This window comes from Hypanus sabinus, chromosome 13 (genome assembly GCF_030144855.1).
Source record: "Hypanus sabinus isolate sHypSab1 chromosome 13, sHypSab1.hap1, whole genome shotgun sequence".
Taxonomy (NCBI): domain Eukaryota; kingdom Metazoa; phylum Chordata; class Chondrichthyes; order Myliobatiformes; family Dasyatidae; genus Hypanus; species Hypanus sabinus.
Genome location: NC_082718.1, coordinates 30,954,992 through 30,982,915, shown reverse-complemented (window position 1 = coordinate 30,982,915; position 27,924 = coordinate 30,954,992). Strand labels below are relative to the sequence as shown.

The 27,924-nt window shown below is 44.6% G+C and overlaps 1 protein-coding gene across 2 annotated transcripts in view; it reads right to left on the bottom strand.

The window, feature by feature from the left end:
• Window positions 1-24,929, bottom strand: part of dmtf1 (cyclin D binding myb-like transcription factor 1) — a 100,316-nt gene extending 75,387 nt beyond the window's left edge. Inside the window, exon 1 of one of the 2 annotated variants that reach the window (XM_059987396.1) lies at window positions 24,856-24,929. The gene's annotated coding sequence lies outside the window, so the exon portion shown is untranslated. Of the gene's footprint in view, window positions 1-14,646; window positions 15,788-24,855 lie in introns of those variants that run through there. The other variant, XM_059987397.1, reaches the window with a different exon arrangement.
• Between the last annotated feature and the right edge of the window lie 2,995 nt (window positions 24,930-27,924).

Sequence of the window (27,924 nt, the reverse complement as noted above, 5' to 3'; positions counted from 1 at the left end):
TCTATTATTAAACACCCCCTTCACCCAGGACATGCCCTCTTCTCTTTGTTACCATCAGGAAGGAGATACAGAAGCCTAAAGGCACAGACTCAGTGATTCAGGAACACCTTCTTCCCCTGTCATCCGATTCCTAAATGGACATTGAACTCATGAACACTACATCACTTATTAAAAAAATATTTTCTCTGCTTTTGCACTATTTTTAATCTATTTTATATACAAACCCCATTTCCAGAAGAGTTGGGATATTTTCCAAAATGCAGTAAAAACAAAAATCTGTGATATGTTAATTCACGTGAACCTTTATTTAACTGATAAAAGTACAAAGAAAAGATCTTCAATAGTTTTACTGACCAACTTAATTGTATTTTGTAAATATACACAAATTTAGAATTTGATGGCTGCAACACACTCAACAGAAGTTGGGACAGAGTTAAAATAAGATTGAAAAGTGCACAGAATATTTAACACCGGTTTAGAATACTCCACATTAAGTAGGCTAATTGGTAGCAGGTGAGGTATCATGACTGGGTTTAAAAGTAGCGTCCATCAAAGGCTCAGTCTTTGCAAGCAAGGATGGGTCGTGGCTCACCCTTTTGTGCCAAAATTTGTGAGAGAATCATTAGTCAGTTCAAAAGGAACATTTCCCAATGCAAGATTGCAGAGAATTTAGGTCTTTCAACATCTACAGTACATAATATTGTGAAAAGATTCAGAGACATCTCAGTGCGTAAAGGGCAAGGTCGGAAACCACTGTTGAATGCACGTGATCTTCGAGCCCTCAGGCAGCACTGCCTAAGAAATTGTCATGCTACTGTGACAATTATAGCCATCTGGGCTCAGGAGTACTTCAGAAAACCATTGTCACTTAACGCAGTCCGTCGCTGCATCCAGAAATGCAACTTGAAACTGTATTACGCAAGGAGGAAGCCATACATCAACTCTATGCAGAAACGCCGGCGAGTTCTCTGGGCCCGAGCTCATCTCAGATGGACCGAAAGACTGTGGAACCGTGTGCTGTGGTCAGATGAGTCCACATTTCAGCCAGTTTTCAGAAAAAATGGGCATCGAGTTCTCCATGCCAAAGATGAAAACGATCATCCTGATTGTTATCAACGAAAGGTGCAAAAGCCAGCATCTGTGATAGTATGGGGGTGCATCAGTGCCCATGGCATGAGTGAGTTGCATGTATGTGAAGGTACCATTGACTCTGAGACGTATATTAGGATTTTAGAGAGACATATGTTACCATCAAGGTGACGTCTCTTCCTGGGACGTCCATGCTTATTTCAGCAGGACAATGCCACACCACATTCTGCACGGGCTACAACAGCGTGGCTTTGTAGACACAGAGTGTGTGTGCTTGACTGGCCTGCTGCCAGTCCAGATCTATCTCCTATTGAAAATTTATGGCGCATCATGAAGAGGAGAATCAGACAACGGAGACCACGGACTGTTGAGCAGCTGAAGTCTTATATCAAGCAAGAATGGACAAAATTTCCAATTGCAAATCTACTACAATTAGTATCCTCAGTTCCAAAACGATTAAAGAGTGTTACTTTTTGTCAGTTAAATAAAGGTTTACGTGAATTAACATATCACAGATTTTTGTTTTTATTGCATTTTGGAAAATATCCTAACTTTTCTGGAAATGGGGTTTGTGTGTGTATATGTATATATATATATATATACACATAGAGGCCAATTAAGCACTTTCCTAACTTGTCTGTTCCTATCCCTCTCCAATGCTATGGTAAAGGAGATAGAATTATGATCACTATCTTCAAAATGCCCTCATACTGAGAGACCTGACAGCTGACCAGGTTCATTTCCTAATACCAGATCATCTTCTTTTAGGCTTATCCATATATTGTGTCAAGAAACCTTCCTGAACACTCCTAACAAATTCCACCCCATCTAAACCCCTTGCTCTAGGGAGATGCCAATCAATATTAAAATCTCCCACCACAACAACCCTGTTATTATTACCTTTCCAGAATCTGTCTCCCTATCTGCTCCTCGATGTCCCTATTACTATTGGATGGTCTCTAAAAACATTACCTAGATTTATTGACTGCCTTCCTGTTCCTAACTTCCACCCACAGAGACTCTGCAGACAATCGCTCCATGACTTCCTCCTTTTCTGCAGCTGTGACACTATCTCTGATCAGCAGTGCCACGCAACCCCTCTTTTGTCTCCCTCCCTGTCCTTTCTGAAACATCTAAAGCCTGGCACTCTAAGTAACCATTCCTGCCCCTGTACCATCCAAGTCTCTGTAACAGCCACAACATCATAGCTCCAAGTACTGATCCATGTTCTAAACTCATCCGCTTTGTTCATGATGCTTCTTACAATAAAATGGACACATTTCAAACCATTGGTCTAAGCGCATCCCTTCTCTATCAACTGCCTATCCTCCCTCTCGCACTGTCTCCAAGCTTTCTCTATTTGTGAGCCCACAGCCCCTTCCTACGTCTCTTAAATTCAGTTCCCTCCCCCCAGCAATTCTAGTTTAAACTCTCCTTAACAGCCTCCCTGTTACCTCCCTGCCAGGATATTGGTCCCCCCTCAGATTCAAGTGCAACCCGACCTTTTTCTACATGTCATGCCTGCCTCAAGCGAGGTCCCAATGATCCAGGAATTTGAATCCCTGCCCCCTGCTCCAATCCTTCAGCCACACATTTATCCTCCACCTCACTCTATTCCTATACTCACTGTCACGTGCCACAGACAATAATCCCCAGACTACTACCTTTGAGGTCCTGCTTCTCAACTTCCTTCCTATCTCTCTGTAGTCTGTTTTCAAGACCTCCTTCCTTTTCCTACCTATGTCACTGGTACCAATACGTACCACAACCTCTGGCTGTTCTCCTTCCCACTTCAGGATATTGTGGACATGATCAGAAACATCCTGGACCCTGGCACCTGGGAGGCAAACTACCATCCGTGTTTCTTTCCTGCATCCACAGAATCGCCTGTCTGACCCCCTAACTATAAAGTCCCCTATTACTGCTACCTTCTTCCTTTCCCTACCCTTCTGAGCCACAGGGCCAGACTCTGTGCCAGAGGCACAGCCACCTTTGCTTCCCCCAGGTAGGCCGATTCACACCCCCGCCCCCCAACAGTGCTCAAATAGGAGTACTTATTGTTAAGAGGGACAGCCACAAAGATACTCTGTAGTATCTGCCTCTTGCCCTTCTCTCTTGACTGTTACCCACTTATCTGTCTCTTGAGGCCTCAGTGTGACTACTTGCCTATAGCTCTTCCCTATTACCTCCTCACTCCCCCTGACCAGATGAAAGTCATTGAGCTGCAGCTCCACTTCCTTAACATGGTTCCTAAGGGTACACAGTTGGTCTCTGAGAGTGTCTCGGTGTGCACAGTTGGTCCCAGAGAGTATGTCGGTGTATACAATGGTCCCAGACAGCATCTCGGTGTGCACAGTCGGTCCAAAACAGTATCTTCATGTGCACAGTTGGTCCCAGAGAGTATGTCGGTGTGTACAATGGTCCCAGACAGTGTCTCGGCGTGCACAGTTGGTCCCAGAGAGTATGTCGGTGTGTACAATGGTCCCAGACAGTGTCTCGGTGTGCACAGTCAGTCCCAGACAGTGTCTCGGTGTGCACAGTTGGTCCCAGAGGGTACGTCGGTGTGTACAATGGTCCCAGACAGTGTCTCGGTGTGCACAGTTGGTCCCAGAGGGTACGTCGGTGTGTACAATGGTCCCAGACAGTGTCTCGGTGTGCACAGTCAGTCCCAGACAGTGTCTCGGTGTGCATCGGACTCAGAGTGTGACTGACTGACGTACCTGACACAGATGTGGCCTTCTGGGAGTCTCCCACACTTCCCAGTACAGAACACTGGCCTCACAGACATGCTTCCTGTTTCAAAGATAACCTACCTGGCCTTGGCCTGCTATCACCGAAGCTCCATTGAACCAAAGCCCTCCTACTCTGTCTCCCTCTGTCGCCTGCTCTATAAAGCTGTTCCCTTTTAAACTTTGTGCCGGTCTAACTCGCTGACATCCACACACTTGTGCAGTTGTCCCTCGACAAACCACTGAAGAAAAATCTGTCTCCTTTTAAACTCTTTGCGCCGGTCTAACTCACTGACATCCAAACACTTGTGCAGTCGTCCCTTGCTATAAATACCTAATGCAATTGATTTACTTTTTTCCCCTCTATATTATCATCGTATTACTGTCGCTAAGTTAACAAAATTCACGACATATTCCGGTGATATTAAACCTGATTCTGATTCGAATCACTAAAAACTCATGTTGCATGGGGCTAAATTAATGGTGAAGGGGGTAACTATGCATCCCTTGTGAGTGATGACCTCACTCTGGGCAGGCATAAGAAACTCTGGTTTGCACAATGTTTATTTCACTGTAAATGTTATATACTCTGGCCATAAATAGGTCTTGCAATGAACTTGAGAGATGAAGTCCTGCCCAGAGTGGTGAAATGTAGGAAACAGAGCTAGCTCTTTCCTCAGTCACTGAGAGTTGTGCAGAGTTACGCTGTCTGGGACCATTGTATACACCAACATACTCTCTGGGACCAACTGTGCACACCGAGACACTGTCTGGGACCGACTGTGCACACCGAGACACTCTCAGAGACCAACTGTGTACCCTTAGGAACCATGTTAAGGAAGTGGAGCTGCAGCTCAATGACTTTCATCTGGTCAGGGGGAACTTTGTCTGGGAGTCAGACCTCCAGTGAAATGGTGATTCACCTTTCAGTGTAGCGGTTAGCATAACGCTTTATAGTGGCAGTGATGACGATGGGGTTCCATTCCCGCTGCCACTTCAAGGGGCTTATACATTCTCCCCGTGACAAGGTGGGTTTCCTCCAGGTGCTCTGGATTCCTCCCATATTTCCGTGCAGTACGGGCTAGGGTTAGTCAGCTGTGGGCATTCATGTTGGCGCCAGAAGCATGGCGACACTCGCGGGCTGCCCCCAGCACCTCCTTGGATTGTGTCGGTTGATGGTGCAAATGGCCCTTTTCACTGTTTCAATGCACATGTGGCAAATAAAGCTAATCTTCATCTAAATCAGAGATGGAGTGAATGCGTCACTCTGTCTTCTGTACTGTTTTGCCTTTTGTTAGGTGACCAAGCCAAGCCAACTGTTCACTGAACCAATCTTGCAGTCTGAGTCTTAGTGGGTTGCAGGTATCAGGTTAAAGTTCCAATCAGTGCTTTGAGATTCAAGGTGATGCTTCAGTCATACTCAGTCAGTACTGTCATCAGCATCATCTCTGGAGCGAGACATTAAATTAAAGATCAATAGATTTGCTTTATTTGTCATGTACATCAATTCAAGGAGTGGTGCCTCAGAAAGGCAGTGCCCATTATTAAGGACCCCATCACTCAGGACATGTTCTCTTCTCATTGTTACCATTAGGAAAGAGATTCACAAGCCTGAAGGCCCACATTCAGTGAGGCAGGAACAACTTCTTCCCCTCTGCCATCCGATTCCTAAATGGATATTGGACCCATGAACATCGAATGTCAATATGCCTGTTCTGTCTTGTTTGCTTTTTTTTGTGCTGGAGCAGGGATTTGGTTGTTGCGCCTATTCTGTTTTTGTGTGGGGGGTTCATGTTCCTGTTTTGTTTCTGTTTGTTTTTTCTGTGGGGATGGGGGGGTTGATGATCATGCTGCCTTTCTTGTCTTCCTTTGAAAACACACTGAAATGTGCTTCTGGCACCAACACTGCACGTTCACAACTCATTGATCCTAACCTGTATGTGTCTGGAGTGTGGGAGGAAACTGGAGCACCCAGAGGAAGCCCACGAGGTCATGGCAAAAACTTACAAACTTCTTACAGGCAGTGGTGGGAAAGGGCTCTACTCTCTCTGCGTGCACATTAAGATAATGTCCACAGTAAGATAACATGGCATTATTTTGAAGAGGAATTATCCTGATGTCCTGAATCAGGGCAAATCAGTGGATCAACACTGCTTTCAGATGGTTACCACATTCTTATTCCATTGCTGCTTCTGAGGTTTGCTATGTTCCAATGAAATTTTGTATCTGCTGCACCAGTGACTTCAAAAGCAGCTCACCAACGGCAAATACACTTTGGAAAAGCCTGATATTATAAAGAGACTGCATCATAATCTCAGGGACTGGTTGTTCCTCTTCCATCAGGGAGAAGGCTACGTAGCATCCATGCCAGGACCACCAGACTCAAAAAGTTACTTTCCCCAAGCAGTGAGACCGATCAACACCTCCACCAACCCCTCCACACCCCCAACCACGCTATCTTAATCTTTGTACTGTGTCGATCTAGAGTAGCAACAACTCTGTTCTCCTTTACACTTGTGCACTGGAAATACCATTAAACAATCTTGAACCCCGAAATCTGTATTTGCTTTCAAGTGTGCAGAGGTGATGGTATTTGACATGCTCTGAAGCTGCTGACCAGAAATTTGATGGAGCCTGAGGCCTGAAGATCAAACCCATGATCGATGGATGGGTCCTTGGGCTGACAGCCAAAGGTCAAGGTCCAGTTTTAGAAACTGCAAACGGGTGCACTCATACTGAAGGGAGGTCGCTTGTGCCTTGATAATGATATGAATCTGCTACCTCCATTGCCACGCCCAAGCTGATAATGGATTTTCCAATGAAGACTGCGTTCTTAGGCTGAAACCTATTTGTTGACTGGTGGCACGTGCTGGGAGCAGACTCGAAAACAGAATCACAAAGAGATGCAGTAAACGGCTGTAAAAGGAGAGAGAAACAGGAGGCCATTCCCCAATAGAAGTTGGTCCACCATTCGACTGAAGCTGCTGAACTGCGCCACAATTTCACAAAACCTGGCAAACCTCCTTCAAACTTTCCCCCTCACACCTTAAACCCTCTAGCATTTAATATTTCAACCCAGCAAAAAAGACTTTGACCATCTACCCTATCTGGGTCTTTCATAATTCTGTAAACTTACCTGGACACCCCCTCCCCCCCCCCACCAGCCTTTGATGCTCTGGAATAAACAATCCCTCTCTTCATGTTCTGATAAAGCATAACCAACCTGCAACATTAGCATCACAGCTCGGTACGCAAGCTGCTCTGCACATGACTGCAAAAACTCTGCACAGTTGTGGACACAGCTCAGGATGTCATGGAAACCAGCCTCTCCCCCACAGACTCGTCTAAAATTCTCACTGCTTCAGTATAGCAGCCAGTATGATCAAAGGTCCCACCCACCCAGACATTCTCCCTTCTCCCCTCGTGCAGAAGATACAAAAGCCTGAAAGCACCAACCACCAGGCTCAAGGACGTCCTTTACGCCGCTGTTATCAGACTATTGAACAACTCCCTAGTACGATAAGATGGACTTTTGAGCTCAAAATTAACCTCATTATGACCTTGCACTGCACTTTCTTGGCAACTAATACACTTTATTCTGCATTCTGCTATTATTTTACCCTGTTCTACCTCAGTCCACTTTGGAATGATTTGATCTGTAAGAACAAACAAACTTTTCACTGTATCTCAGTACATGTGACAGTAATAAACCAATTCCAATATTAACTCTCTCCACAGATGCTGCCTGACCTGATGAGTGTTTCCAGCATTTTCTGTTTTCAGTACTCGAACCAAAGGGTCCACTTGATCCCACTACATACTAGGGTCAAATAAGGCTGTGACATTTTAACAACCCAATTCTTAACTCTTTCAAGCTCAAAGTTCAAAGTAAAATTTATTATTGGAGTATATACATGTCACCACATACAACCCTGAGATTCTTTACTCTGCTCCCTGAAAGTAAACTACAGGTTGGCTTACAGTGAAAATACTGCTAATCCTCGTGCAGTCACGGGCTGAGCCATGTTTCATCGCTGATTATGTCTGCATGGCAAGAGGATTCATGTTAAAATAAGAATCAGGGAGACCAAGCTCTTCTACAACATTTCTCTGAATGATCCTCAATAATCAGAGTATTCTGATTGGTTGCATCACTGTCTAGTGTGGAGATGCCAATGCGCAGGGTCAAAGGAGGCTGTGAGGGTTGTAAACTGAGCTAACTCATGGACACAACCTTTGAGGGCATCTTCAAAACATAGAACAGTAAAGCACAGGAACAGGCCCTTCGACCCTTGATACTATGCCAAATAAATTCAATTAATAATCAAATGGCCAACTAAACTAATGCTTTCTGTGTGCACAATGTCCATTTCCTGCACATTCAGGTGCCTATCTAAACATCTCAAACACCCTTTATTGTATCTGCCTCTCCCACCACCTTTCTCCCGGATTATCAATCCCAAAGGGGGGGGGGGAACTCCCCTGTATGAAGGTTAAACTACATTGCTTATAGATTCTAGGGTTACAGACTCATTCTTATCCTGATGGTCAGGGCTTCTCAAGATAAAAAGAAAATGTCAAAAACAGCATCTGTGGAAAAGAGAAAAAGAATTAAACCTTCATGATCAAAAAGACAGATAACCACAGTAGTCTATGCTGTAGAGAACCATGGTGTGAAGAAAGAATATGCCAAAGTGAATAGGAGAGATAGGGTAACAGGTAACATCAGGGTTATTGAGGAGATGAAAAGACCAGGTGAGTGTGTTACTAGGGGCAGTTAGAAGATGACTGAGTATCTGTTAATTGCTGCTAAGAGCAGCAGTGTGGGACGTCCCTAGGTCAGACCCAACAGAGACACAAACCGAGACTATATAAACAGCAAAACTGACCAGCGGTGTGGGACGTCCCTAAGTCAGACCCAACAGAGACACAAACCGAGACTATATAAACAGCAAAACTGACCAGCAGTGTGGGACGTCCTCAGGTCAGATCGTACAATAGACACAAACCGAGACAATATAAACAGAACTGACCAGCGGTGTGGGGCGTCCCTAGGTCAAACCCAACAGAGTCACAAACTGAGACTATATAAACAGCAAAACTGCCCAGCGGTGTGGGGCGTCCCTAGGTCAGACCCAACAGAGACACAAACTGAGACTATATAAACAGCAGAACTGACCAGCGGTGTGGGACGTCCTCAGGTCAGATCGCACAACAGACACAAACCGAGACAATATAAACAGAACTGACCAGCAGTGTGGGACGTCCCTAAATCAGACCCAACAGAGACACAAACTGAGACGATTAAACAGCAGAACTGACCGGCAGTGTGGGACGTCCTCAGGTCAGATCGTACAACAGACACAAACCGAGACAATATAAACAGCAGAACTGACCGCCGGGTTGGGAGTCCCCAGGTCAGATTGCACAAGAGAGATAAACCAAGATGATATAAACAGCCAAAATGGCCAGTCTGAATCAGACAGACAAAACCAATTGCAGAGAATTCTGAAGGCAGCCCAGTCCACCACATTAACCAGGGGTTCCCAATCGCGTGTATGCCATGGACCATTACCATTAACCCAGGGTTCTGTGGAACCCAGTTTGGGAACCCTGACATAGCTAACCTCTCCTCCCTCGACACTTGACCAGACCTCTCATACGTTAAAGATGAACCCTGATCTCACAGTCTACCTTGTTGCAGCCCCTGCACTTCACTTTCTCAGTACAGCTATATTCTGCGTTGTTTTTACTATCTTGATGTAATCACACGTGGAATGATGCCTGGATGACAGGCAAAACAAAAGCTTTTCACTGTATCCCGGTACACATAACAAACCAATAACTCTACAGTTCCCCTTTCCTCTGATGTTGTCTCATCTGCTGAGTATTTCTAGAATGTCAATCTTACTTCAGATTTTCAGCTTCTGTAGTGCCTTTTATTTTCAATCAGTGCATCTAAGACATTTGGAAGATTGTGGCCATAGTAACTGTCTCTATTTCCTTTAATAACGCAGAAAGCGTGTTTGCTTGTTTTGAATGTGCTGGGTATGTTTTGCACCTTGGCCCCAGAGGAACGCTGTTTAGTTCCACTCTATTCACGTATGGTTGAGTGATAATTAAAACTTGATTTGATTTTGATCAGCACTGAGATTTACCCAAACAGCTACTCTTCGTCAATTCTGCAGCTCCCCCGGTTTTATATTTATTTAGAGATACAGCACAGTAACAAGCCCTTCCGGCCCCACGAGCCCGCACTGGTCAATTATACCCACGTGACCCAGTAACCTACTAACCCTACGTCTTTGTTATGTGGGAGGAAACTGGAGCACCCAGAGGAAACCCACATGGTCACAGGGAGAACATACAAACACCTTACAGACAGCACTGGGAATTGAACCTGGGGTTGCTGGTGCTGTAACAGCATTACACTAACCGCTAGGTTATTGTGCTGCATTATATCATCCTTCAGTGAGACTCCAGCAGAACCTTTTCTGTCAGTAAAGGCCTATTACCAATCTCCTTTTGATGTACTGATGTACCAATCTCTGCAGCCGTGGTCTGCAAGCATCGGCGTTACCACAGCACTGAACTGGCCCTGTGACTACAGCCTGCAGCCATCAGGCTCCTGGACCGGGTTCACTTGCCTCAGCTCGGAACTGGCTCCCTGGCTGCGGACTCACTTTCGGAAATTTTCCGGTTCACATTCTCTGTGTTATTTGTTTACTCTTACTGGTTGCACAATTTGTTCTTTTTTGCACATTGGGTGTTTGATGGTCTTTGTTGTGTGGGATTTTTCTAGTGGCTTTTGTTGTGTTTCTGCCTGTAAGAAGATGAATCTCACAGCAATATACAGTAAACGTACGTTGAAAGTAAATGTACGTTAAACTTTGAAATCGTTCAGCAGCTCAGCAGTACCCCGATTCCCAGCTTTGTAACCTCATGTGACCCAGCAACTTACTGCTTTGAGATGGAGCAGAGGAAGGATTCCTGGACCTCTACCACCGTGTGGCATTAAATATAGTTTCTGTTGAAAAGATCAATTATCTGAAACACTAGCTGTTTCTTCTTCCACAGATGCTGACCAACATCGTCTGCATTTCCTGCTTTTACAATGAACATCGAACATTAGAGCACAGTACAGGCCCTTCAGCCCACAATATTGTTCTGACCTTTTAATCTAATCCAAGATCAATCTGGCCCTTCCCACCCACATAATCCTCCATTATTCTTTCATCCATGTACCTATCTAAGAGTCGCTCAAACCTCCCTAATGTAACTGTCTTCACCAACGCCCCTGGCACACAACCACCACTTTCAGTGTAAAAATCCTACCTCTGACATCCCTCCAATCACCTTAAAATTATGCCCCCTGTATTGGCATTTCCTTCCGGGGGTAAAAATCTCCAGCTGTTCACTCTATCTCTGCCTCTTATCCTCTCACACACCTCTATCACCACCTCTCACCCTCCTTTGCTCCAATGAGAGAGAAAAAAAACCCTTGCTCGCCGTTAACGAGGGTATGGCTGAGCTGCTGAGTGAATTCAAAGTCTAACGGACATTTATTATCAAGGTACGTTTACTGTATACTACCTTGAGATTCATCTTCTTGCATGCCATCACAAAACTCTAACCAGAGTCTTATAGAGCAGAAACATTACCTCATGGCTCTTGGACTCAAGCCCAGACTAATGAAGGGCAACACACTGTACGCTTTCTTAATCACCTATCAACTTGCACAGCAACTTTGAGAGATCTGTGGATGTGGACCCCAACATCCCTCTGTTGCTCCACATGTTAAGAATCCTGCCATTAACCCTGTATTCTGCCTTCAAATTCGACTTTCCAATGTGAATTGCTTCAGATTTCTGCGAGTTTGAGGTACAGTGCATCACATGCTTCTGCTGCCATCTAGTGGCAAAGACGGTTATAACAGAGTTCTTGTGCCATTTTGTCCCAGACATCTTCGGTTACAACTGTACAGAATATACTGGAGTCACACCGCAGGGAGGAAAGGCACTTCAGCCTTACTTGTCCATGCCTATTTGAGCTAGTCCTATTTAGATTATCGCTCTCAAAATAGACTTTCTGGATGTACTAACCCTAACCCTAGATATATGTGCCGAAGACTTTTGCATAGTTCTGTAGTAATTTTATGTATTGCACTGTACTGCTGCCACACAAAAAAACAAATTTCATGTCGAAGGTGAGTGATGATAAACCTGATTCTGATATGGGTCTCTATTGTGGACTGAGAGTGGGAAGGGGGCAGGGAGAGGGGAATCATGATTGGGAAAAGGGGAAGGGAGAGGGGGAGGGAGCAGAAAACACCAGAGACATTCTGTAATGATCAATAAATTAATTGTTTGGAATCAAATGACCTTGCCTGGTGCCTGTATCCATGCCACCATCTGCCCTTGGCACTCCCTCTCTGCCACCTGTCCCACAACCCTCCCGTGGTGCTCCACCCTTGCCATTCCTGAAATAATTTGCTCCCACCAGATTTACAAACTTGCTCTCCATTCTACATTGACAAATACAGTAGAGCCATAGACACAGAAAAGTACAGCACTTTAGCCCATCTAATCCGTGTCGAACCATTCAAACTGCCTACTCCCATTGATCTGCAACTAGATCAGAGGCCTCCATACCCCTACCATTCATGTATCTAACCAAATTCTTCTTAAACATTGAAATCAAACTTGCATGCACAACTTGTGCTGGCAGCTGGTTCCACATTCTCACCACCCTCTGAGTGAGGAAGTTTCCTGAGTTCCCCCTTAACCCATGATCTCTGGTTGTAGTCCCACCTAACCTCAGTGGAAAAAGCCTGTTTGCATTTACCCTATCTATACCCCTCATAATCTTGTATACCTCTAGCAAATATCCTCTCAATCGCCTATGTTCTAAAGAATACAATTCTAATCTATTTAACCTTTCCCTATAACTCAGGTCCTTCTCTGTACTCTTTCTACCTTGTTTACATTTTTCCTGTAGATAGGTGACCAAAGCTGCCACAGTACTCCAAATTATGCCTCACCAGTGTCTTATACAACATAACATCCCATTTCCTGTACTCAATAGCAAACACGAGGAAATCTGCAGATGCTGGAAATTCAAACAACACACACAAAATGCTGTCCTGACGAAGGGTCTCAGCCCGAAATGTCGACAGCGCTTCTCCCTATAGATGCTGCCTGGCCTGCTGTGTTCCACCAGCATTTTGTGCGTGTTGTCCTGTACTCAATACATTGATTTGTGAAGATGCCAAAAGCTTTCTTTATGACCCTATCTACCTGTAATGTTACTTTTAACGAATTATGGACCTGTATTTCCAGATTCCTTTGTTCTACCACGCTCCTCAGTGCCCTACTGTTCACTGTAAGACCTAACCTGGTTGGTCCTACCAAAGCAAAAACACGCATTTGTCTGCATTAAATTCCACCTGCCATTTTTCAGCCCATTTTCCCAGCTGACGCAGATCCCTCTCCATCCATAATGGCCTTCCTCACTGTCCACTACACCCCCAATCTTGGTGTCATCTGCAAATTTGCTGATCCAGTTAACCACACTATTATCCAGACCATTGATATAGATGACAGACCCAGCACTGATTGTGCAGCAGTCCACGAGTAACAGGCCTCCCGTCAGAGGGGCAACTATCTACTACCACTCTCTGGCTTCTCCCACAAAGCCAATGTCTAATCCAATTTACCACCTCATCTTGAATGCTGAGCGACTGAACCTTCTTGACCAACCTCCCATGCGGGACTTTGTCAAAGGCCTTGCTAAAGCCCATGTAGACAACATCCACTGCCTTGCCTTCATCAACTTTCTTAGTATCTTCCTCGAAAAACTCTATAAGATTGGTTAGACACAACTTACCATGTATAAAGCCATGTTAACTATCCCTAACCAAACACTCATATATCCAGTCCCTTAGAATACTTTCCAATAACTTTCCCACTACTGACCTCAGGCACACCATCATATAACTTCCTGGCTTAATTTTAGCACTTTTCTGAAACAGTGGAACATCAGATATCCTTCAATCCTTCGGTAACTCACCCGTTCCTAAGGATGAGTTAAATATCAGAACCAGGCTAAACATCACTGGCATATGTCCTGAAATTGGTTAACTCACTGACAGTGGTACAATGCAGTACAGGATAATATAGAAAAAACAAATGTATATATATATATATATGTGTGTGTACACAAAATAGTTAAATTAAAAATAGTGCAAAAACAGAAATAATAAAAGTGAGGTAGTGTTTATGGATTCCATATCCATTTAGTAATCAGATGGCAGAGGGGAAGAAACTCTTTGCTAAGGGCTCTGCAATTTCTGTACGTGCCTCACACAGGGTCCGAGGGAACAGGCCCTGGGGATTTAACTATCCTATTTTGCCTCAAGACAGCAAACAACTCCTCCCCTGTAATCTGTATAGTGTCCATGAGATCGCATCTGCTTTGTCTTATTTCCATAGACTCTGCGTCAGTTTACTGAGTAAAGACAGATGCAAAACATAATCCATTTAGGTTCACCCCCACCTCTTTTGGCTCCATGCATGGGTTACCGTTCTGATCTACTGCGGGGGGGGGGAGGGGTGAAATAAAGAGATGGGAAGTTATTGGTTAAAGATTAAAGGGCTGGAAAGGTTGAGTCCGATAAGACCTTTGAAAAAGGGAAGGGGGAGGATCACCGGGGGGCGGGGGTGGTGGTGTTGGGAACATACAGAAAAAGGTCTGAGAGACAGAGAAACTAGAAAAGGGGATGGTGAAGGGAAGAGCCGAAACTGGAAGATCGAGAAATCAATATTCATACCATCAAGTTCGAGGCTACCCATATGGAATATAAGGCGTTTCTCTTCCAACCTGAGTGTGGTCTCATCGTGGCAGTAGAGGAGGCCATGGACTGACACATTGGAATGGGAAGTAGAATTAAAATGGGTGGCCACTAGGAGATACGGCTTTTCCTAGCAGATGGAGTGTTGGAGCTCAGTGAATTGGTCTCCCAATCTACTTTGGGTCTCACTGATATACAGGAGTTCACACTGGGAGCACCAGATACGGTAAGTTCACAAGTGAAGTGTTGCCTCAACCTGGAAGGTCTGTTTGGGGCCCTGAATGGTAGTGAGGGAGGAGGTGTAGAGGCAGGGTGGCACTTGTTCCGCTTGCAGGAGGGAGATCAGTGGGGAGGGACGAGTGGACAAGGGAATCCGGTGGGGAACGATCTCTGCAGAAAGCAGGGGGAGGGGAAGATGAGCTTGGTGGTGGGATCCCATTGGAAACGGCAGAAGTTACAGAGAATTATATGCTCAAAATGAAGGCTAATGGGGTGGTAGAGGAGGACAAGAGAAACCCTAACCCTGGTGTGGCAGTGCAGGACAGGGTGAGGGCAAACATGTGCAAACCTTTGTGTGGGAGGAGTTGAAGGAGAAATTTTTTGAGAGTGAGGACAAGTTCTGCTAGACAGAGGAGAATGGTGGTGGAGCGGAACTGGTTAGGTCTGTAGTCAAGAAAGAAGTAGAGAGCTGTAAGACCCTCCTGATGGGGGCTGGAGGTATATAGAGACTGGACATCCATTATGAAAATGAGACGACTGGGGCCAGGGATCTTGAAGTAATTGAAAAGAGCATGTGAAGTGTCACAGATGTAGGTAGGAAGGGACTGAACCAGAAGGATAAAACAGAGTCGAGACATGCGGATACAAGTCCGGTGGGCCAGGAACAAGCAGAAACAACAGGTCTACTTAGATGGTCAGGTGTATGGATCTTGAGTAGGAGGTAGAAACAGGAAGTGTGGGGTGAGGGAACTGTGAAGTTGGTGGCAGTGGATGAGTGATGGTAATGGTGTGGGAGACAATGGCCTGGTGCACTTTAGTATGGTCCTGTTCGAGGGGTAAGAGGGGGTGTCTGAGAGTTGTTACCTGGCCTCAGCAAGTTGGTCAGTCCAACAGAACCCTCCCCCCCCCACCATGCCCCCATCTGCGGTTTGATAGTGAGGTTAGGATTAGCGCAGAGAGAATGAAGAGGAGCCCATTCGGAAGGTGTGAGGGTCGAATTGGAGAGGGTAATGGTAAAGTCAAGATGGTTGATGGCTTATTGGCAGTTGACACTGTAAAGATCCAGGCAGAAGACCAGAGTGGTCATCCAGGAAGAGGAGGAGGGCTGAAAGTGGGAGAAGGGGTAATTGGTGCGGGCTGGAGAGTCCTTACTAAAGAAGTAGGCATGGAGAGAGGTGGCAGAAGAGGAGCTCAGCGTCATGGCGGGAGCAGAACTCAGAGCTGCGGGCACAGGGGGACAAAACTCAGGCCCTGACTGAGGGCAGAACATTTTGCCTCGGAGAGGGGAAGGACAGAGAGAATTGTAAAGACCTGGCGCAGATGACAGATAGGATCAGATATCTTTTTCCATATTTATTTTGAAACTAATGGCATTATGAACAAAAATACAAAATGCCCCTACACAAACTTCTGTCACCTCCCTGTCTCATTCCATAACAGCGGATCAAGTATAGCACAATACCTCGTTGGGACTTCTATGTAGTGATGAAGGAAACTTTCCTGAACACAGATGACAAATTCTATCCCATCTAGTCCTTTTACAGTATGGGAGACCCAGTCAATATATGGAAAGTTAAAATCACTTACTGTAACAACTTTGTTTCTTGCAACAGTCTGTGTGACTGTTGGGTGGGCTGTATCGTAGCTCTTTTAATGTGGTCATAACTTTCTTATTCCTCAGTTCCACCTATAAAGCCTCATTAGACGAGTTTTCCAGTCTGTCTTGACTGAGCACTGCAGTGACATTTTCCCTGACTAGTAACTTCACCCCCCACCAAATCTCTCCAACTCAGTCAAGTCTAAAACAATGGAACCCTGGAATATTCAGCTGCCAGTGCTGCCTCTCCTACAACCAAGTCTCACTAATGGCTACAGTATCATAATTCCAGGTGTTGATCCATGCCCTGAAAACAATACACTAAATGATCTGTCTCTTCTACAATACTTCTTGCATTGAAATATGTGCAGCTCAGAACATGAGTCGCACCATGCTCAACCTTTTGATTCCTGACTTTGTTTGAGAACTTGAGAACATCTTTCTTCACAAACTCTCCATTATCAATTTCAGCACTCTAGTTCCCGTCCCCTACAACTGCAGTTTACATCCTCCACCCCCACGTGTGCAGCACTAGCAAATGTTACAGTAGAGGTGCAAACATCTCTTCTGTACCGATTCCACCTTCCCTGGAAGAGAGCCTAATGATCCAAAAATCTTATGCCCTCCCTCCAGCACCAACTCCTTAGCCATATTGTAAACTGAGTAATTTCTGGCCTCACTAGCACGTGGTACGGGTTGCAATCCTGAGATCCCAAGTCTAGAGATCCTGCCCTTTAACTTAGCACCTAACTCCCTATGCAGAACCTCATCACTCGTCCTTCCAATGTAATTGGTACCTACATGGACCATAACCTCTGGCGGTTCACCCTCCCACCTCAGAATGCTGAGGATTTAATTTGAGATGTCTTGGACTATGGCATCCGGGGACCTCCTTTCTGTTCCCCTCAGTAACGAATCTTCTATCACCACAGCTCGCCTCTTCTCCCCCCTTCCCTTCGGAGTCGCAGTCAGACTCAGTGCTCAGACCTGACCTGTTGTTGAGGGGGATGCCCAGAGGGGTACTCTGCACTGGCTGTTTAACCCCTTTCCCATTCCTGACTGTCACCCAGTTTCCTGTGTCCTGCACCTTGGTTGTAACTTCCTCTAAATGTCTTATCATCCCTTCAGCCTCCCAAATGATCTGGAGACCATCCTGTTCGAGCTTCAACTCCTTAACGTGGACTGCTAGAAGCTGCAGCTGGATGCACTTCTCATCAGGGTCTCCCTGCCTTCCTACATCTCACAAGAGGAGCATTCAACTACGCTGACTTCTATTCCCTCTGTTTTAATTGAGCAAATAGAAAGAAAGAAAGCAATAAACTGGGGGGGGGGGGGGGGTCTTGTGGACAATTGGCAGGTGGGTGATCTGTTAATTTTTGTGTGGGAGGGTTGAGGGTTTCGATATTACTGTCGCTGTTCTTTACTGTGAGTGGGGGGGACTGATATTTTTGCTGCTTCTTTCTGCAGGTAAGGGGATTGGAACTGTTATTGTCACTTTCTTTCTGTGAGTGAGGGGGTCAGTGATTGTTATTGTCGCTGTCCTTTTCTGTGGTGTGGGGGGATTTGTTTCTTTTCTTTTTCATGCTGGGCGGGAGTTGATGTTTTTTTTCTTTCATCAACACCAATGATCTTTCTCTACTTCATGGCGATCTGGAGAAGACAAATACCAGAGTTGTATTGTACATGCATACTTTGACAATAAAATTAAACTTTAAACAGTCCTCTTCAGGTCATGCCATAGAATCTCAACTGGGTTAAAGTCTGGACTCTGACTTGGCCATTCCACAATATGGATTTTCTTTTTAAACCTTTCTGTTGTTGATTTACTCGTGTTTTGGATCATTGTCTTGTTGCATTATCCAACTTCTACTAAGCTTCAGGTGATGGATCACTGCACTGACATTCTCCCGATACAATTTTGAATTCATTGCTCCCTCAATGATTACAAGCTGTCCAGGCCCTGGGGCAGCAAAGCAGCCATGATGCTCCTTCCACATGCTTCACAGTTGGGTCAAGGTTCTGGTGTTGGTGTATGGTGCCCTTTTCCCTCCAAACATAGCAGTGTGCATTACTGCCAGAAAATCAACTTTTTTCTCATCTGTCCACAGAATGTTGTCCCAGGAACATTGTGGAACACTCAGGTGGTCTTCTACAAACTTGACACATGAAGCCATGTTTTTTTTTAGAGAGCCGTGGTATCCTTCCACAAACACCATTCTTGTTTGGATACCTGAACAGATACTTTAGAAAGTTCTAGAGATTTCAGCAGGTCCTTTGCTATTACCTTTGAGTTTTTTTTCACCTCCTTCAGCATTCATTGATTGGAAGACCTGACTCCAAGCAGTTTTTGTGGAAGGCATCACCACAGAGGTTCACATACTTTTTTAAACCTAGACTGTGATCGTATTGATGAGAAATAGTACAATTGTTTGTGTGTTATTAGTTTAGGCAGATTGTGTCTATTATTATGACTTAGATAAAGATCAGGCTACATTTTATGAGTAATTAATGTAGAAAACCAGGTAACAAAGGGCTCAGCATAGATTAAACCCCTCCCAGAAATTATATAGGGCACTGGGAACTCTTCTGGGTTTGGTGTAATATAGGGTATCGGAATTTCTTAGCCCCAAGATGATATATTTATATATATTTAAAGTGGAAGTTGATAGGTTCCTGATTAGTAATGGGGTAAAAGGTTACAGAGAGAAAGCAGGAGATCAGGGCTGAGAGGAATAATAGATCAGCCATAATGAAATGGCAAAGCAGACTCAAATGAGCTGAATGGTACAATTCTGCTCCTATGTCTTCCAGTCTTAACCTTTCCCATCCATGAATCTGTCCAAATATCTTTTAAACATTGTAATGGTTCTTGCCTCTACCCTTCCTCGGGCAGCTTGTATAATGGTTAGCAGAACGCTTTACAGTGCCAGCAGCTCCAGTTCTGTTCCTGCTGCTGTCTGTAAGGAGTTTGTATGTTCTCCCCGTGACCGCGTGCTCCGGCTTCCTCCCACATTCCAAAGGCATACTGGTATCAGTCATTGTAAAGTGTCCTGTGCGGTTCAATAGGTGGGTCGTTGGGCAGCACAGCTCGAAGGGCCAATTCCTTGCTGTATCTCCAAATAAAAGATTCAAAATACATTTATAACATTGCAAAATGAACAGTTGACGTTTCAGACAGATCCTTCATCATAAGTGTCTGAAAGATTGACTGTTCACGTGCATTTATTTACTTGGAGATACGGTGCGGAATAGGCCTCAAGTTGTAGCACCCAGCACCCCACCAACCAGTCCCTGGGTGAGTCCTGATGAAGAGTCTCAGCCCGAAACACTGACTATCCAATAACCTCCATAGATGCTGCCTGACTTGCCGAGTTCCTCCAGTATTGTGTCTCTCGTGTCTGTTGCTCAAGCTTTCCAGCATCTGCAGAATCTCATGAACTTGTACAGCCATGTTGTCTCAACCCTTGTACTGGAGCTATCTTTTATGGAAACTGTTTGCATAAATAAGTACTACAAATAGCAGTAAAGGCCACTGTACATTACAGAACCTGCCTAATTTTATATATCTGAAACTGTTTAGATAATTACGAGATTCTTTGGTAACAGTTACAAATATTGTATGCAAATTTTCCATTAAGGCTTTGCTATGCAGTAATTACAGCCAGCCATTATACTGATCAGAACATACAGTGTGAAGCCACAAACACAGACCTAGCATTGTTCCAGTATTTTCTCAGCCTCACACAAAATCATCTCCCTACCAGAATCTGCAATAATGTCAGGATTCTTTAGCATTTTGGAATTAAGACTATAGATCATAAAACATAGGAGCAGAAAAAGCCATTTAGCCCATCGAGTCTGCTCTGCCATTCATCATGGCTGATCCATTTCCCTCTCAGTCCCAGTTTCCTGCTTTCTCTTCGTATCCCTTCATGCCCCGACTAATCAAGTATCTATCAACCTCTACCTTAAAATTACCCTGTGGTAATAAACTCCAGAGATTCACTTCTCTCTGGCTAAAGAAATTCCTCATCTCCATTCTAAAAGGATATCCCTCTATTCCAAAACTGCATCCTCTGGTCCTAGACTCCTCCACCATAGGAAACATCCTCTCTACATCCACCCTATCAAGGCCTTTCAACATTCGATAAATTTCAATGAGGTCACCCCCTCATTCTTCTGAATTCGAGTACAGCCTAGAGCCATCAAATACTCCTGACCTGATGAGGCTTTCAATTCTGGAATCACTTTCACGAACCTCCTTTGAACCCTCTCCATTGATAAGACCATAAGATAAAGAAGCAGAATTAGGCCATTAGAGTTTCTAAATTGCACGAAGCTGATTACGATGAGTATCACACAAATTACTGCCACATCCTTCACTCAGCCACATGAATCTGTCAAATTAGTGTGCTATTAAGTTTGGCTTTCTTGATAAGAGAAAGATTATTATTATGTAGGTGTTTTTTTAATGTACAAGGAGCCAAATGGCAACCATTATTTCCGAAAAATAGATGTGTTGTTTCTGAAATAATTTTTTTGACCAGTTGGGGTTGTTAGCCCTGATTCCACACCAGAGCTGTGTTCTGTCCACACTGTTGTACGGGTCAGAATGCTGGCGCATAACAGAATGACTTTGTGAAGCCGTTGTCATTCCTCGCCACAAGCCTCTGTAAGATTCTCCATATTTTCTGTCCAAGAAAGATCTCCAACCATGCCTACTCCTTCAGTGTCAGCAAGAGGACGTGGCCACAATCGTCATGAGGAAATGGTGGAGATGGATTGGGCACGTGATGAGAAGGGAGGCCAACTCCATCATCAAGACAGCCCTTCAATTGGACCCGAGGGCAGAGGAAATGTGGGATGCCAGACACCTTGCCACTGTACCGCAGAGGCAGAAGTGAAGACCCTGAACGACACCTGCAGCACAATACATAAGATGGCCAAGGACAGACAGAGATGGAGGACATTCATTGCTGCCCTAAACACCAGCAGCGTAACTGGCAGTAAATATAAACCAGTGTAGGTTTTAGATTGAGATCTAGATTTCACAAAATTCCTCCCGCATTTTGTGTATGGTCTTTAAAATCTTTCAGCAAAATGCTGACAAAACATACCCAACTCATCTATACAAGGCACATGGATGAAGGAAAATGGGGGGTCATGTGGGAGGGGAGGGTTAGATTGATCTTGGAGTAGGTTAAAGGGTTGGCACAGCATCATGGGCCAAAGGGCCTGTACTGTACCATGTTCTAAACACAGGTTTGCCAAAATGAGCCAACTGATTCCCCACAAATACACATCAACTATGTAGCATAACAAGTGGAAACATCTATACTTTCCACAATCAATATTGTGATTCTTTATATTAAATGTTCATTAAAGGTTAAGTCCATGAAGCAGACACTGACATACCTGCAAACTTCCGTCACTCTGTATCAGCCTGCTGGCTCTCATTAAAACTATTATTAGACTTTGAAATATCCAGAATTTTGTTTGAATCTTACTGTTCATTGAAAGAAATTTCCCTTGTATTTCAGATTTTCAAAACTGCAGATCTTTGATCATGAGACACTTCAATCCCCACTAGAATACGCTCCAGAATACCCAGCTCAGACCATTCCTGCGTGATAGCGCACAATTCCACCCCACCCATTGTTTTGTTAAAGAGCCTTTCACCAAGAGATCTTTGGGGAGTGGGGGGGGGGGGGGGGAAGGGGGAATGTTAAGACCATGGAGCAGAATTTGGCCATTTGGCCCAGGGTCTGCTCCCCCGTTCAATCCTGACTGATTTTCCTCAGACCATTCTGCCTGCAATTCTTCACACACTAACTAATCAAGAACATATCAATCTCTGCCAAAATATACCCAATGATTTGGCCTCCATGGCTGTCTGAGGCATCTAGTTTTACAGATTCACTAATCTCTAGCTAAATAAGTTCCTCTTTATCTCTGTTCTAAATGGACGTCCCTCTATTCTGAGGCTATGCCTTCTGGTTCAAGATTCCACAACTAAAGGAAACATCCTTTCAACATCCACTTTATTCAGATTTTCAGTATCTGGTAGGTGTCAATGAGATTCCCCCTCTCACCCTCACCCCCTGCCCATCCTTCTGAAACATGTTTCTTACAGTGTGCTGGGGGGAAACATCTAAAATTAATTTTGTTGCAGATTCAAACTGCCAAAATCCCAAATCCCTGAAAAAACATTAATTACCATTGTGCTTAGTAATCTCAGCAAAACAAATTCTTTAAAAAAAAGTTGAACATAGTTTGATACCAATCCTGAATTAGGTTAACACACAATAAGTTAAACTATATTAAAATAATCATTTTCAAAAAAATCACATTATTTAAGCCCAGGTAGAGGTTACATCAGGCCACTAAACTATATACAGGTGTCCCCCACTTTATAAATGTTCGCTTTACGCCACTTCGCTTTTACAAAAGACCTACATTAGAAACCTGTTTTTGCATTACAAAGAGGATTTCCACTTTTACGAAAATTTTTCCAATTAATGGTTCTTCGATTTACACCATTTCGCTTAAGAAAGGTTTCATAGGAACACTCTACCTTTGTAAGGGGGGGGGGGGCACACCTGTATTATTTCTCACATACAGACTCATGCCTATACTTCTCACTGAATTAAATTTATTTGAAACATGGTAGTTTTAAAGTTTAATATTGACATCATTAGTGATCTATCTTTAATATCAAACATGATTGCAAAATATAAATATCACATACAGAAAAGTCCTTGTACATTAACTACAGAAAGTAGAGATAATCTAAGTGAATGCATATCCTAAAATACTTGCAGCTTAGCAACATATACTGTAACTATAAACAGTATATAATATACAATTACATATATGTACAGCTCTTAACCATATTTAGATGCACATACTCAAAATATAAAAATATTGATAGTCTCAATAAATTTATTGCACCGAGTAAACAAGGATACAGACAGCAAGATGCACATTAGTTAGAGGGGTTACCACCCTCCATCACCCTAACAATAACCTCGACCTTCTGCATCTCCCCACTCTCATCGTCACCAGACCCTCACCTATCTCATCATTCCCCCCCCCCCAACACACACTGACCACAACATGGCCAAGTTGTCACACTCGACTCTCACTGCCAGCACCCGAACATTTCCAATCAGCGACCTAGCCCTTCCAAGCCCTCACTCCCACCCTGTATCCTGCCTTACCCCTCCTACACTCCCCAACCAATCCCCACCACATCCACCCCCTACAATTCCGAATTCCTTTTCACCTCAACACCCCTTGCTCCCTCTCTCACCCTCACCCCCCCCCCCCACTTCAACACACAACTCTGGCCACTACCCTTGCTACTCTCTCCCCACCCCTTCCTCTCCATCTCTTTTGCACCGCTGATCCCCACCCTCAGCTCAAATCCCTTCCCCACCCCTCTCTGACCAACCCCACTTCCTCTCCCTCATCCACTCTTCTCTCACCATCACATCCAGCTCATGCCCCCTCTCTCCCACCTACCCTCCCACACCCACTCGACTCCCACCTTCCAACCCTCCCAGCAGTACCACTCTCTCCTCTCCCCTCAGACTAACCCCTTTCCTTACCCCTCATATCTCCCCCACAGCCATCCTCACTCTACCTTCACCCCGTCTACCCTACCCCACCCTCTATACTCCCCATACCACCCCTTCTCTACCCACTAACCCATCCTGTGTCTCACCGCACCTCTCTCATCGCCACCCGTTCCCTCTCTCCCACCACCACCCTCCCTCCCTACCCCCTCTCTCCCACCACCACCCTCCCTCCCTACCCCCTCTCTCCCACCACCACCCTCCCTCCCTCCCTACCCCCTCTCTCCCACCACCACCCTCCCTCCCTACCCCCTCTCTCCCACCACCACCCTCCCTCCCTACCCCCTCTCTCCCACCACCACCCTCCCTCCCTACCCCCTCTCTCCCACCACCACCCTCCCTCCCTACCCCCTCTCTCCCACCACCACCCTCCCTCCCTACCCCCTCTCTCCCACCACCACCCTCCCTCCCTACCCCCTCTCTCCAACCACCACCCTCCCTCCCTACCCCCTCTCTCCCACCACCACCCTCCCTCCCTACCCCCTCTCTCCCACCACCACCCTCCCTCCCTACCCCCTCTCTCCCACCACCACCCTCCCTCCCTACCCCCTCTCTCCCACCACCACCACGCCTTCCGTCTCCCCCCCGGAGTGGGGCCGAGAGGGCGTCGGGCGGCCCGCGGAATGCGAGGGAGAGGGCTCCGAGCGTCGCGCTCCCGCCGCGCCCTGTCCCGGTGCCCGGTTCCCGGTTCCCCCAACACCTCCCTCCCTCCGTCCCGCCGCCGCCTTTACTCACTTCCTGTTTCTAGGTCCGGGCACTTTGTGACAGCGGCCAGAGACCAGGATGGAGACAGCGCGCCCGCCGTCGGAAACCCATTCGCATCACTTCCGCCTGGCCGCCATGGAGACACGGCCTACACCGCCCAGAGGCCTGCTCCACCTATCGCTTCAATAAAACCTGATCTAAATTTACTTCGTTTCCTAAAGAAACCAGCATTTTCCTTCAACACCAAACATGACTTTCTGACTTTATTACTACAAATTATCACGATGATCTATAAAATAAAATTGCTGAATCTCAGCAGGAGGGGAAATTAATAAATATATAAATTGGTTTAGTATCCAGGAAGGTATAGTGAAAACCATTGTTTTTGCATTCCACCAATACAGATCTTGGGAGTCGGGTGGGGAATACATCACTACCAAAGGAGATGCAAGGTGCTCCTTCCCTACAGTAGCGTGCAGGTCACCCCTGGGCAAGGTGTATCCACTGCTTAGCCCCCAAATCAGAGTCACGTGAAGGCATGGGAGCAGCTGGTGCATGTCACAGGTCCTGGTTATGTGACCACTGACACCAGGCAGACAATCTCTGAAAAGTATTGATAATGGCTGGGGGTTACCCGTCTTATAAAGGCACTGTCCAGAAGAAGGCAATGACAAACCACTTTTGTAGAAAAACATACCAAGAACAATCATAATCATGGAAAGACCTTGATGTCATACGACACGGCACATAATGAATGAACAATATAGATCAATTCATTACAATTACAATGGACTTAGTACAAGGAAAACAATAACAAAATTCAGAATAAAGTGTTACAGGAGGTGAATGCATGGATAAGCTCAAGAGTCTATTTTATCATACTGGGGTGGGGTTCAATAATCTTAAGACTGAAGGATAGAAGCTGTTCTTGAGACCAACAATTCACATAGAATCTTACCCCCAAAAAACACAGTAACAGAAATAAATGCAAAACATCTCTACTTCCCTGCAAATTTACTGTTACACCTCAGAAAGTATTATCTCATTTTGTTCATTTCAGATTTTTAACATTTTCTTTTTATTTACATGGCTTCTGTGTCCAGAGACCTAGTCAGTCATACAGCAGGGGAAATAAAGATGCTGGAAATACTCAGCAGGCTAGGCAGCATCTGTGGAGGTAAGAAGAGAGTCAATGTTTCAGTTTGAAGACTCTTCATTGAAACAGAGAAGGGAGTGAATAAAAAAATTAGCAATAGAAGTCCTCATGGAGAATGTAGATGCTGGAATGTGGATCAAAAATAAAATCTGCTAGTGGTACTTGGCAGTCAGGCAGCATATGTGGAAGGAAATCCTTGATGAAAGGTCTTAGCCCAAGTTGTTGATTGTCCCCTTTTCCTTCCACAGGTTCTGCCTGGCCTGCTGAAATCTAACAATGCTGCGATCTTCTTGATATTTCCTTGCAATTAATGTCATGCTAGCATTTAGCAATGAGGAGATCTAGAAAAGCCAAATGATCAGAGTGAGGATTGGAACTTCTGGAGACAGAAGACAGCGCCCACACTCTGAGGTAAGACACCTAGTAGAAGGAACGTACATAGCGGAGAAGGTTTTGGAAGAAAAGTTTAAAGCTATTTTGGGGTCAGAACTCATTAGGGATGCAGAGGGTGAGGGTAAAGCCTCTGTTGAGCACAGAAAGGAGAAGATCAGAAGGATGAAGAAATCATGGCAAGGGTTGGAATGAGGGAGAGGGGAAAGTAGGAGGAGAGGAAAGACTAGGAGGAACATTCCAATTCCAGTGCTGTTTGAGTTTTCAAACTTTGACATCACCAAGAAAGGAAATTGTTGTCCATTTCAGTATCAAATTGAGTAAAAATGGAAGTGTAATTATAGACGGTAGGAGCTTTGGGACAGAATAAGGAGCTGCTAATGCAGAGGGAGATCAAGACCATGCATATCCAATGGACAGCAGTAAGTGTGGATCTCAGGATCTGATGAGAATAGAGAATCAGGAACCATTATAGAGGCTGGGAACTTGGAAAGATCTGAATTGGGAAAGTGTACTTTGACTTGAACTTCTGACTGGTTGCACCTTGGCCTTGTATGGAAACACCAATGCCCAAGAATAGAAAAACCAACAAAAAGTAGTGGATACAGCCCAATCCATCACAGAAAGTGTGCACATAAATATTGCTGTGTCGGCCTAATTGTTTAATGTAATTGTGTAGTGACTTTGGGATGATACCAATCGTGGATATTACTATCGAGACAATGTATACCCTGTTCATGTTCCATAGTCTTTTAATTTCCTCTTTTAATTCATCATATTTCTGGTGTTTTTTACTTGTTGATTTCTGTATGTTGTGTGTGTTTGGAATGGCTATATCTATTAAGTAAGTGGTTCTTGCTTGTTTACAGTATCTTAAAATATTATATCTGGATGGTGATTATGGATGGTCCTATCCATAAAAATAGATCGGTTGTAATATATTTTGTAGGACTGACTCTAAAATTGGATCTTACTTGTATTTATAGTAAGGTATAGTGTCTTTTAAGAGTTTGTATTTTAAAGCAAGATTTTGATGAATGATGTTTGATCCTTGATTGTGTCCGTGTAAGTAATCAGATTGAGTTAAACTGCTGCAGGATCCTGTAATGTGGTGGATTGTTCCTGGCTTTTCTTGGCATTTTCTGAATATTTTGTCTTGAAATTATTGGTCTTTTATTACATATTTTTGATTTTTTTTGTTAACCCCTGGTCCTTTATTGCAACAAGTAACCCTTCTGTTTCGGAGAAAATCTCTCCAACTCTAAGCCAGGTGTTTGACACCTCCTTGTTGACATCTAGTCTGCTCAGATTGTGGGGATGTCTTCCATGAAGGGTCATGCTCTTCTGTTGGTTACCTTTTTCTATTGTAGTAATAATTTCTTCATTTTTCTGGGTTGTACTTTCATTTGTCTAGAGATGTGTACTTACCAGAATTACATATGCTCACTTGGAGTGCTGAGCCCTGTTTTCATCAAAGTAGTTAATTTGTTTGTTTCTGATTTGATACCCAATTTTCATCTGATTCAATAAATTAGAGAGTGGGTTTAAAGTTA